A 13,348-nucleotide genomic window follows, 5' to 3' on the forward strand; every position below is an offset into this window, starting at 1 on the left:
TCATGGACTCATAGTTTAGAGAACTGGTGGGGAGACAGGAAAGGAGGTGCTTTCAAAGAGTACCTACTACACTTTTCTCATCTTAGAGTTAATGAAAAAAAAAAAAAACAAGAGCGGATAAATGACTTAACCAAGATCATATACCAGATCATGGCAGAGTCAGGCTTGAACCTGGGTCTTCATACTCTAAGACCATTATTCTTTCCAGAATGAAACATTTTACAAAATAGATTCATCAAGAACCCACGAGAATTACACACAACCCTAATAAATACTGCCATAGGGTTTTCTTTTATCTTACTTTTGTCTTCCCACTTTATATATTTTACAGACTAGTTTTGCTTGCAATCATCTTTAGAGTAGAAGTAGTGAAATGTCTTAGGTCTATAAAATAAAAGATGATTTCATTAACCCGACCACCTTATGAGTGGCACAGTCCCCTGCGTGGATTGTAGAAAGGATGTTTGAATATATACTTGGCCTTGAATGTAGCACTTTGCATGCATCATTTATAGGACCTAAGACTATAGAAGTAATACTGAAGCAGCTAAGGTAAACAAACTCATCAGTTTAACAATGTGTAGGACTCTATTCTATATATAAATAGTGCATATGAAATAACCACTTGTTGTATGACTAATGAAAATATTTGCAGCTGGAAAGAAGTATGATAGGATATAATGGGGTTTTCAGCTATATTTCAATATTTATGGTATTTTAAATTTACCAATATAAGTTGTATACACTTCTGTCAGTTTTATTCTTTACATAATATTCCTTTTTTCTTATTAAACTCTAATTCTCTTAGCATAGCTTAATTTTTTGCCTTTTAAGACTGCTTTTGGAAAAAAAAAATAAGACAACATTGGTGTTCAGAAAATTGCAAAATGTGACTGTCTCCCAAACATTTTGGTGTAATATTAGAAAAGACTGGTAACGTGAGTCAACACCTAAAAAGCGTCATAAACATATAATTTAAAAACAGGCAATTTCATTTCCAAAGCAATTATGCTTTGGAATAACTTTTTGCAAAAAAATTAACAAAAATTATCTTTGAAAACATTTTTTATAAATCTCTATATATCTAATTACCTAAAGTGAACCAGTGCAAATGTGAAAGATATTTAATACATTTTGTCATATGTTACTAAATTATCATTACAGAAGCCAGAATATCATCATTGCCTATTTTTTTGCAGTTAATTATATTATTCATATAATGTCCTGAAGCTTTCTCCAAACCCTGCGATTAAATACCAGAAATCTAAAACATTTTGCTCCAGTTCTTTTAAAAATAGGTCCAGTCCCAGGAAAACAAGACATCTCCCTGTGGCTGGTTAGGATTCCTCTAGGCTAGCTAGCCTCAGGACAAACATTTAAGTAATAATACATTTAAGCACATGATTCATACATTTAAATAACTAATTGAAATCTTAAAAGGGTTACCTCTAAAATGCCTTTCTTCTCAAGACACAATCTCTCCCACTACTTTCCTGAAAGTGAGATGTGATAGTTCAGTAACTTTATCTACATCCTATTATGTGCTCTGCAAACTTTCATTTAAGCACCAGAATCCTATTTTGCTCTGTAAAAACAAGAAGACACCTCAGATTCTTAAGCTCATTGTCCAGCAAAGAATTCATCAAGGGATAGTTTACAGTAAGCCTAATGGCATGTAACAGTTGCAATGAGCCAGAGGGACACAATCCTTCCCCTCAGTCCTTCCAAACAGTGAAGTTTTTCTTTTCCTTGACAGTGGCACATTTACTTCTCATGTAGTCTGTCCTGTATTTTGCCAGAAATGTAATTCAAGCTATCTTCTAATATTTATAGATGATCAGTAAGTAAAAACAATAAGAGTAATTAAGCAATTTTTGTTATGCTGCTTCGGATATAATCAAAATTACATACAAAGGGGGAAAAAAAACAATAATAAGATTATATTTCCCCAGGAAGCCAAAGTGGGAGAAAGAAGGTTTAGTGGGTAATTAGCAGGTGATAGAAGTAAACAATTAAACATATGCCAAATATATGGACACCTAAAGTCACTGTCATAGATAGGGACTTTTATGTTTACATGCCTTGGGAAAAAAAAAATCGGGATTTCAACCCAAATTCTCCTGATCCATTTTTCATATTTCAAATCACCATCAAATCTAGCATGACTTTGTGGTTCAGTTGAAAGTCACTACACAAAGTCTTCGATTTAAACATGGCAGAGACATGAATAGGAAACACAGAAATGAATCCAGTTAGGATCAAACTTTGGAGTGTGGAAGAATTATCCCATGGTGAAGTAGTTTCTAATCGAAGTGATTAAACTGGTATGAATAACAATCAAATTTATATTACTCAGATAAAAAGATCACTACGGGATTGTAACCTTTTTAGAATTTTCAACTTTAACCAACTGGATGAGTTGAGTTAGATCACAAAGAACACACTATAACAAAAAGATAATTTCTGATCCTTTGAATTATTCAAAAATTTTCAAAAACCAAAAGAGATGCCAAGGAGTAGCTTTTAAAGATGGGAAATAAAATGATTAAGGATCCATTAGACTGAAAAAAAGTTAGGTTTTGGGGAAAGAAAAATATTTTACATAATATATCTAAACACTGAAAGATGTTACCATGAAAATTCAGATAATCTAAATATTTTAAAAGCTTGATAAGTGACTTTGGTAAGTACTAAGCAAAGCCAATTGCTTTGGAAACAGAAGGACTCAAATGCTTCTATGACTCTCTGAACTATGGCTTCTCCAAGTTGTATGGATCTATCTAAAAATGAATAACTCAACCCTCGGGATTTGGAATTCAGAAAAATAAAACTTAAAGGGAAAAACATGCAGAAATTTAATACAGAATTCTTCAAAGAATGTGTGTGTGTATTATTTTTTCTTTCTTTCCATAGTAGAACTGATTCTGGAATAACCATTATGACTATGATGAGACTGAACTAGCCCAGGGGAAGAAGAAAAAATTAATGACTCCATAAGTAAAATATCACATGTTTAAAGACTGTTTAGTCTGTTGCTCCAGAATCCCAGTTGAAGACATCATAGTTTTGACTCTGAAAAAAACGTATGCTTTCACGCCCCCTAGAGGTGTGCTTTGATTACTACCAAGATGGTTTCCAGTCTATCTCTAGACTTTGCTGACATGTATTACATAGAAAATCAATTGGAAAGAAAGAAAAATAAGAATAAATTTATAAACACTATATCACTACTGTCTGCTATGAGATCCACTAAGAAGCTTGATTAGTGGATAGAATATTAGATTGGGAATCAGAAGTGCTGGGGTCAAATACTGACTCCACTGTCTAGCTATTTAATAGCTGTTCTATTCCAGTTGGATGACTTTCTCGTTGTACTGGAGTTTTCCAGTGGGTACAATGGAGGCAAATACCTCAAATATAATTCGAAGATTAAATATTTGTGCCAGTTTTGGGTATATTATATCTGATAAGTACTAGCTAAACTTCAATCATCCTCATAGAAAATGTGCCAAAATAAAACTCCTATTGACATATTTTAAAAACAAAAATAGTTCTGTAACAAAATAGAAATATTTTATAGAACTATAAATCACTAAAAAAAGTCAAAAAAGGAGAAATGAAAACAAAGTATTTATGAAATAAAACCATAAAAAAGGGAAAATCCAAAGTTTTCTTCATATTGACAGGTGATGAATGAAATGTTAAGCTCTAAAATGAGAAGTTAACATGTGTTTTTAAAAGCAAAGTTTGGTAACAAATTATACCTCATTTTTGACACAGTTAAAAATAGGGTAACCCCGTACCTTCAAAAATAAGTGAGAAAGGATGTCACGACACTCCCCCCACACCCAACACACACACACACACACACACACACGCAGACTCCATAATGGTAACCTTTTAAAACAGAGTGCTAATGAACCCACAGTCAAGGGGCCCATCCCTAAAGGCCAACTTTGTTCTGATCTGTAGCACTGACCTCACCTTTATTCAATTTTGTGTGTTATGAGTGTGAAACAATGAAGAAACAAAATTTATAGGCCAATAAACCATTAAAAAAAAATTAAACTAACAAAAAACATCCCAAGCCAAACACCCTTTCAAATTTTAGAAGGAGAAAATGCTATCTTTCAACTGAGATTCAAAGAACTAATAACCAAGGACCACTCTAGATGGCTCTTCATTCTGAGTTCTTTCCTCCTATGTGATTCATTTTGGCTAATCAATAACATCTCTACAAAGCTACATATTCTCAACCAATGCCATGAATACCAAATCTTAACCTAAGGCCCTAATTAGAAAATAAAAGTCTAAAATTTAATCAGAAAGATTATTCTAGATCTTAGAAGTGGACCCACACTCTGGCTAAGAGGCACAATTTGTCCACAAATTTTAAAAAAGCACCAAGACTAAAGGCAAAATGACACTCATTATCAATTTTTCTAATTATGTAATAAAGTCTTTAAACTCAAATGGATCTTAGAAGATGTAGCAAATTCCTGGTTTTTAATAAGAGACTAGAGGCCTAAGATATTTTACCCAAAGTAACAAGGTTATTAGTCAGAGTCATTAAAAATATCCTACTCAGTTCTCCTGGCGTCCAATTTTGAGTAATGCTAAGTTTTTTTTTCTTCCAGGAAATCTCTCTTCTTGCAGCCCCATGATGATTTGTCTTGAACTAAATGATGGTATACCTGTAAGAATTCCTTCTCAAATCATGACCAATAAATTAACACTAAGTGGGGATTGATTCTTATATTTTCATGGCATTTGAAATTCTTTCAAGTTCTTAAAAATCCTACTAATCCATTCTTCCAAAGAATTTAACACTGGTTTTTGGACCCCTCCAGATTAACTTGAAACATAATTTGAATAGAAAACCATCTGAAAGTCATTAATCAATTAGACTACGTACTTACCTCAAAATTTCATCTAAGTTGATTAAGTCAACTTTAATTCATGAGAACATTTTGGGGGTTTTGATGTTGTTTGTGATACAAAGACTTCTGTTTTACTAACTATAAGGCAGTTAAGAGCTAGCAGAGTTCTACATTGTATTGAATATATGCGTGTGTATATATATAGCATATATATATAAATATACATATATTTATATATATAGCATACAGTCTCATATAAGGGGAGAACAGTAGTAAAAACTCAACTGACCCTGAAAACATTTAGGACAGAAAAACTACACAAGCATTACCCATTTTGACAAGAGGTATTTTCTACCTTCTCTCCCGTTCTTTTCTCTAGCCTGAAAACACTGAGTGGAAAATCTTGATTGTTGCTCGGAAGAAATGAAAAGAAATAGTGGGATCCTGTTTGTGCCTCTATATCAAAACCACAAAAATACCAAAAGAGCCTTAACATCAGTTGCAGTTTTAACAAAACTCGGCAAAGAAATTGTCAGAGCCTCATTGTTTTTAACCAAGGTAACTTTGGCCTTCCAAAGACTCCAAAAGTTTGTAATACAGACTTGCAGGCTTGAATCAAAATTCTAAAATTACACATAACGTACTTGTGATTAATATAAGACCTGACATTTCACCATACCTGCAAGTTGAAGCTTTAGCTAAGATCTCTTACCAAGATTCTAGAAAACTTCGTGGCAATCGCATGACCTTTTGCACCAGGTGAAAGAAATGTGCTGTGTGACTGTATCTCCCAGTAAAGCACAGTCCACATCACAGAAGTAGGGCGTTTAGCACTAAAGTGAAGAAATAAGCCCAAAGTTTAGTTAGCACACACGCTGAAATTCAAGCTACCTTTGCGTTCCAGCGCCCATTCAAGGAGCCATGTATGAAGGCTGCAATGTGCATTGCAAAAGCTGTCTGTCCCATGCCTCAGACATCTGTCCCTTACCTTCTCTTAGGCGGTCAGAACCAGGACGCCCATGTTGGAGAAGGCCACCAGAGCCACCACCTCCTCCACCGCAGTTAGGGGGGGAGCATTCCTGGAGAAGGAGCCCATTGATCGATTTCAAAGGCTGGGCAAACTAGACCCCAGCTGCAGCTAATCAGCGTCCCCTCGGCTAAGAGGTTGGGGGAAGGAAGCAATGAGCCACAAGCGCTCCTTCCCAGCCTTGCGGCTGTGAATCTCAGCGTTAGGTGCGGGGAAAAGGTGAACTTTTCCTGCCTGGCTGGCACATCCGACCTGTCTGAGCCTTTATTTTAACACTAGGAGGCCAAATGAGTGTTCCTGTGCACATGCAGATCTTATTTCCCCCACCAAAGATCTCCTATACACAACTGATTTAGCTTTGTGGGAGAGGGTACTTGGAGAGAGAGGGAGTTTACAAGAGGGACGGTAAAGTTTTGCAAACTCTTCACTAGAAGTGGATGAAAGTGAAGGAGGGTGAGGGAATGAAGGTGAAGAGGTGGGAAAGTAAAGGCTTTGATTTCCGAAAAGGTTAACTGGAGGGAAGTACTGCACAACCCACCCCCACCCCAATTGTCCTGGAATGTCGAAAACAGATTCTGTTAACCCCTGCTTTTGCTCCCTCTCTAGTCAAGACCGTAGAAACTTCGGATGTCTGGGCTAGCTTAATGGCAATTTACCTTCCTGGGCTGATAGGATTTAATTTTGCCGGAATACCTAATGCCTGCAAAGCAAAGTTGGCTCCCCTGCTGCTCCCCAAACAATTTAGGATTCCAAAACCCTGCTCTCTGGATGAAAAGAGCACTACTGCTCTGCAAAAATCTTCCCAAAGGGGGTTGATTCATAGGCTAGCGTTTGTTTATTCACTTTTTTTTTTTTAAAAGCTCAACTCTGTGAAACTCATCAGTCGGAAACAGGGAGTATCTCCCCACATCGTTAAGTGTCGTGTTCTTTCCTGCCATCCCGGCCTCCTCCACTCGAGTAAAACACTCAGGATCCATCCAGGCAGACCGCCCTCGCTCGGCTCCCCTCTCCCCAGCAACCGCCCGCGCTGAGCATGCATCACAGAGACCCCGGCGCACGAAGGCACAAGTGTGCGTTTAGAATCCATGTGCTAATGAGAAGTCCTCACTTCAGTCCCTGGTTGGCTGAGCCGCCCCAGCGGGCTCTCTGTGCGGCGGTCATCTGGGCTGTTCCACAATAGGGATGAGGGACACAGGGTTGTGTCCAGGGAATCCGAGTCACCCCCTGCAGTGCCCACCCACTGAGCGCCAGAGCCCGTCCAGCGGTCCGCGGCTCCTCGCGCGCCCCAGCCGCGCGCCCGAGGTCGCCGCACGGAGCGCCCCTCCCCCGCCGCCCCCCGCGCACCCGCAGGCAGGGCTCCCGCAGTCCCGCTGCCGAGCGCGCCCGGCGGCGGCGGCGGCGCCGGCGGGAAGCCGGCCGGCCCGCCTCGCTCACCCGGCGTCCGGAGCTGGCTGGCTGCTGGCGGCTCTCAGAGGCGCGGGGGCTCCCGGCTCCGCTCGCGCAGCGTCTCGGGGCCGGCCCCCTCCCGGCGCAGGTCCTGCAGCAGCCGCGCTCCGCACCCCGACAGCTCGGCAGCAGCTACAGCCGCACTGCCCCTCTTCATGCTTCTCTGATGGCTCCTCTCGGTGCTGTTTGGGAAAACGATTTTTCCCCCCTGCCAGAAACAGATTGCCTACATTGCATCAGTCCACATAGACCGAGCGGAAGTAAAATGCTTACTTTTTCTGGTGGACGGCAAACGCAATTGACACTGATTTACCCTTCAAATGGGGAGAGATTGTATTACACGCCCTTGGCAGCAATTCCGAGGTTGGGGCCAAGCTCCAGCCCCCTTGTCCCCCAAACTCTAACTTAAGAGAGAAAGGGCGGGGGTGCAGTGGGGAGGGGATCATATTTAACTCCAGGGTTTTTAACAGAGTCAATGGCTTTAGTACAATATTAAAATTGGGTGTTGGAAAAGTTTTGCTCTCCTGGCCGGTGATTTTGCAGACTCAGAGGCATGAGCTTTCCAGTAACTTCGGCCGCTCTTCGTTCCAAATTGAACAATTTGATTTCTTACAATTCTTTTTAAACGTCAGGGTTTTAGAATAGGCAGCCCTCACGGCTGTTTTCGCTTTACCAAAGGAAATACAATTCCACCCTTCCTTCTCTCAGCTAAAGCTCAGCTTTATGTTGAATGTCATGGACAATTTTCTCCAACTGTTGTTTATTAGTACGTGTATTCTGAGAAGAAAAGTCTTCCCATGAAGTGGACAGATGTTCAAGTGTCTGCTTCACCTCTACTACACATGTGACCCTTGCCGAGTGTCCTAATAGCGGCAGGTTACCACTTCCCGTGGAGTGGACATGAAAATTAAAAAACTTTTGTGATTTTGTTCACATGTTCATCAGCTGCCTGTGCGTCTCCATCCAATGCATAGGATTGCACTGACACAGATATTCTGATCCTCTCTTGGATACCTTTTTTTTTTAATATGGTAAGTAACTTACCCTACCCATCCCCGCAAAAGAGAAGCTACCTGTAGATCCACATAGCTAAGGGATGTAGAAAATTTTAGATATAATTGAAGGGAAAAAAAAGGCATTTTGTATGTATTATGCTTTCATCTGGAAGTGGTTGTTCGCTCTAAAACATCTAGAAACTGCATCAGTTATTTGCTTGTAGTAGCAGTACCAGTAATGAAGAAAGGGAGAAAGATTGAAAAATTTGGTGGCATGGAACTCCAAGGTTTTTATTTTAGTTCGGTTTGATGTTGCAGCTGTCAGCTCCATAGTCCTCCTTGGCTTCCCACAAGACAGTGAAAAGAGCCATTCCTCATTTTAAAGAGAAATAGCATTACAAAAAACCTATATTATCCGCCACACATAAACAACAGCAACAAAACACACAGAGCAGGTTACTGATGAATTTGAGTAAATGACACTGAATAATAAAATTTCTCAGAATTTAACCAGATCTGAGTATTCCAAGAGCCTCAATAAAGTATCTTGAGTTTCTGAATCTGTGCCGGTTAGGTAAAAGGCCAAACATCCTTGATAATTTTTCATGATCAAAATATCATCAGCCAACAGATGTTAATTTAAGTATCATTGGGATATATGAGTTCAAAGAATCTAACACCATGAATTTTGAAATCTTATATCCTATTGCTCTACAGATATAAATATTCTTGTCACATTGTTCAATATTGATAATATAAAAAGCAAAGTGTTGGCAATATTTTTGTTGATTTAGGAGCAATGCTCAACCCGGTGTAGGAAAATAAGGAAGCTTACAGAAGCACTGGGAAAGCACAGCCATTCAAATTACTCCCTCCGAGACCCTTCCCTCCAGGTATTTTTAGTTTTAGTATCTGCATTACAGCAGATCCTCTGTCCTTTTAACTAGAACCACAAGAAAGCAGCTCCTGGGTGGCTCAGTTGGTTAAACGTCGGATTCTAGATTTTGGCTCAGGTCATGATCTCAGGGTTGTGAGATTGAGCCCTGTGTAGGAATCTGCACTCAGTGTGCAGTCTGCTTGAGGTTCCCTTTCTCCCTCTGCCTCTGTCCCTCCCCCCACTCCCCCCCTCTTTCACTCAGAATAAATAAAGAAATTAAAGAAATTAAAGAAAAGAGAATACAAAAGATTTCTGAAGAGGCATCAAAATGTTTTAACATTTTTTTCAGCATTTGTAACAACTCCTGTTTTTTATTTTGTGATTTTCAAAATAAAATAATTATGTATTCCAATTGGCCATTGATACATTTGTCTGACACTTTCTTTGTCCAAGAATTTTCTTGCCTTGGGCTCAACCTAAACATGGTCATCTTAGAAAACCTAGAAAACGATGGGCCAATAGACTCAACCATAATATACTCTCCAGTGTGAAGGTGAAGGAAACAAATTCCTCATCTAATGAGGTAAAAAAAAAAATGCCTAAATATGTTCTTGAAGCTTGACAGCATAAAGAAGAAAAGTCAAGCCAGATTTAGAGAAAACATAGTTTAATTTTCCTTTTTAAGTTATCACAGCTTCGAGGATTCTCATATTGAAAGTTTGGGGGTTCATATGTGTTTCGGGCATTCTAAACCTTCAATATTGTCTTGTATATGAATTGGACCTTTTCTCTTAATATATATATATATATATATAAAATGAGCAATAGAATTCTTTATTTTTTCCTCATCTATAGGTTAGCCTCTCCTCCTCCCCTATCCCCTCCCTCTTTCCTCCCTCTTCTCTCTCCCTCGCAGAAATAATACTCACTTATTCCGAAAAGTGGGGCAAAACTTCACTGGATGATGGGGATCAGACGGCGTGTTGAAAGACGTTAAATCATGTGGAAAGAGATGCTGGGTAAGATAAATTTGCAAAGGGGACCAAGTCATTCTTATATTCCTTAATAAGTGCAAACAGGCCCTTAAAGATGGCACATGATAGCTGGAGAGGCAGGTGAGAGTGATGATACAGAAAGCAGCCTGAAGACATGCAGGAGCGCTGCAGAACCACGTGAAGCAATGGGCTCAGTGGAAGCACTTACATTTTACCAAAATACTTTATCAGTGATGTCAAATATCCTTATATTTCCCTACCTAGCATCTCGGCCCCTAGGATGGGCCTTCAATCGATATATATTGAAATAAAATTTTTTGGAAATGTCATAAGGCAGACAAAAGTCCTCGTATGGTTAATTACAAACACTGTTAGGGATAACAAGTAAAGGCTGTGACTTTTCATCACCATTCATGTATAAAACTACAAAGAATAAATGAGAGAAATTTCCTGGGAAAAGTTCAAGGTTTACTCAGTTTGACATGCAACTTAAAAAAAAAAAATCTATTGCTTTACTCTCAACAGAGAACTTTAACTTTATAAGCACAATACCACAGTAGCATCAATATTCGTTCCCTACTGTTCAAGGCTCATATTTTTGCAAAATGTGTGCTATATATAAACCGATGTCTTCTCATTTTTACACGGGGGATAGATTAAAATCATTTCATGAACTCTGCCATTTATCTCATCTAGTTTTAAGTACCCTATACGATGTATACTGTTGTGTGATTTTCCTCGTCCGAGTTGGAGTTGGGTTTTTTAATTTTTACTTCATTAAATATCCTTGTGGTTTGTTCCTAAAATTTTTGTTAAAATATCATGCCACCCTAATTGCAAGAAGCTCAAATTTAATAATGAGTGTTTAATATAAAATATTTTTATTTCAATCATCTTGTCTTTCTTTTATACCATTGTTATCTCCAGCATGTAGAATGCCAATGGGCATAGAGCAGGCACTCAATAAATAATTGTTGAATGAATAAATGACTATTACAGTAAAAGCCAGTCTCTTAGGAAACTTACTACTAATTCGTTAGGTTTTTATATATTGTCTTTAATTTAGTAGTTTGGAACCCTGAATAGAAAAATAATGTTAAAATAACATTATAAATGATGGTTTCATTCCCAAGCTAGAATCATTTCATCTGGTAAAATGTAACTAGCATTCAGTAAAACAGATGCTTGCCTGTGTGCCAGGCTTATAAATGAGGTCAGTCTGTGTCACTTGTCACTTCATTAAAAACCAAGGTTGATTTGGACTCAAGGTTTAATCATAACCGATATAATATGAGTGCAGCGAAAAAAATTACTACTTCGGTGGCTTTCAAACTTTTTGTTATTGTGACTCATAATAAAAAATACATTATGGAACAGACACATAGACATACACTCAGACACCGAGGACCACAACAGATTTCACGTAACAGTACTTAACCCTCCTCCATTAATGCACTCTGATATTTTCCTTTTTAAAAAAAATTTTTTGGGGCACCTGGGTGGCTCAGTCGTTAAGCGTCTGCCTTCGGCTCAGGTCATGGTCCCAGGGTCCTGGGATGGAGCCCCGCATCGGGCTCCCTGCTCTGTGGGAAGCCTGCTTCTCCCTCTCCCACTCCCCCTGCTTGTGTTCCCTCTTTCACTCTCTCTCTCTGTCAAATAAATAAATAAAATCTTAAAAAAAAAAAAAACCTTTCTGATATTTTTCTACTTGGCTTTATTCTAGTGTTTTGATGCCATTCTGTTGAAAAGAAATGCTATTGAAGAACTGCTAAATATATTTCACAACGCACGGTTTGAAAATATCTGACCTAGAAACTAAACTAAGAAGAAAATCAGTCAAAATGGAGATAGGGTATCACTGAACAGATGGTTTCATTATAAACTACAAAACAGATGTGCATATATATTGTTAGCGGTAAACTTGACATGATGTCATGTCACAATATCCCAAACATCGTACACCCTCAGACCTCCATGCCTTTGCTCATGCTGACTAGAATGATCTTTTACCTTTTGCTTTCTCCCTTGAAAGAAAGCAGATTCGTTCTTCCAGGACCAACTTAATAGTCATCTTCTTTGTGGCTCTCTTGATCTCTCTGGCAGAAATATTGCTGTGTCTCTCTGTCTGTTGCTCTGAGAATTTTTCCATTTCTTATATATCTCATTTATAACGTAGCATCACAGTGATTTTCTTAAGCATCAACCCCACCCCCTAAACCGTGAGTCCCTTGAGAGCAGGGACCAGGTTATCCATCTTTGCATATCAATACTCAACACCAAAGGTAGTTGAATGATTGAATGAATGAATAAGTGAACCATAACCCATGGAATATCTGAGAGAGAAAAAGTGGGTGTCATTGGGTGATGGAACAGATACAAGAAGGGAAGAAGTGTGTGCATCAGAAGAGAACTAAATGAAAATTCTTCTGCAGAGATGGCACCAGCTGTTGGTTTTGCGTCATTGTGAATGGAACAATTTACATTGTAAGTGACATTTTACTGTCACATTTCTTGTGACTCTCTGGTCTAGCTATCCATTAATTTTTAAGAACATTGATAATGACAAACTTAGGATTACTTTATTGAAGGATGAGAAAACTTGCTGAAATTTCCATTGTTGTAACGTAGTTTACAAACAAGGAACCTTTGCCAACCTCTGATTTATACCAAACATTTAGAGAAATGGCTCTTAAAGTTATCTCATTGAAGGGCTTTTCGAGACTAGGCAACATGCCATGAAAGGTGGCACACTCAGCCCAAAGTGAGAGAGCATCGCAGAAAGGGGTCAGGGGCTTCCCTTGGCAGAGGGAAATACTGTTGCTGTCACAGTGACCACTACGACTCAAGAGATCTGCAAAGAGATTTCACCAGCCATTGTCCCCACCAAAGCTGTCAAGGAGTAGACATATTAAATTGTAAAAATAATAGTCATTAGAGTTAGCATAATAATTAAGAGTCCACACTGGAGCCAGACAAAACCAAGGTCAAATTCTAGTGTCTTCACTTAGTTCCTAAAAATTATGGGCAAATTACTTAACCTGGTTTCCAGTTATCAGTTTCCACATCTGTGAAGTGTGGATAACCAATAGCTCCTCTCTCACAGGCATGACTAAAGTGCTATAGAATAC

At 38.7% G+C, this 13,348-nt stretch overlaps 1 protein-coding gene across 1 annotated transcript in view; it reads right to left on the bottom strand.

Annotated features, from left to right (window-relative positions):
* The window catches only part of GAS2 (growth arrest specific 2), a 128,087-nt gene extending 120,496 nt beyond the window's left edge, over positions 1 to 7,591 (bottom strand). The window contains exon 1 of the mRNA XM_045894005.2: positions 7,342 to 7,591. The gene's annotated coding sequence lies outside the window, so the exon portion shown is untranslated. The remainder of the gene's footprint in view (positions 1 to 7,341) is intronic.
* Between the last annotated feature and the right edge of the window lie 5,757 nt (positions 7,592 to 13,348).

Source organism: Mirounga angustirostris, unplaced genomic scaffold, assembly GCF_029215605.1.
Source record: "Mirounga angustirostris isolate CCGP_5_RB_7025 unplaced genomic scaffold, mMirAng1.0.hap1 SCAF_13, whole genome shotgun sequence".
NCBI classification, from domain to species: Eukaryota; Metazoa; Chordata; class Mammalia; order Carnivora; family Phocidae; genus Mirounga; species Mirounga angustirostris.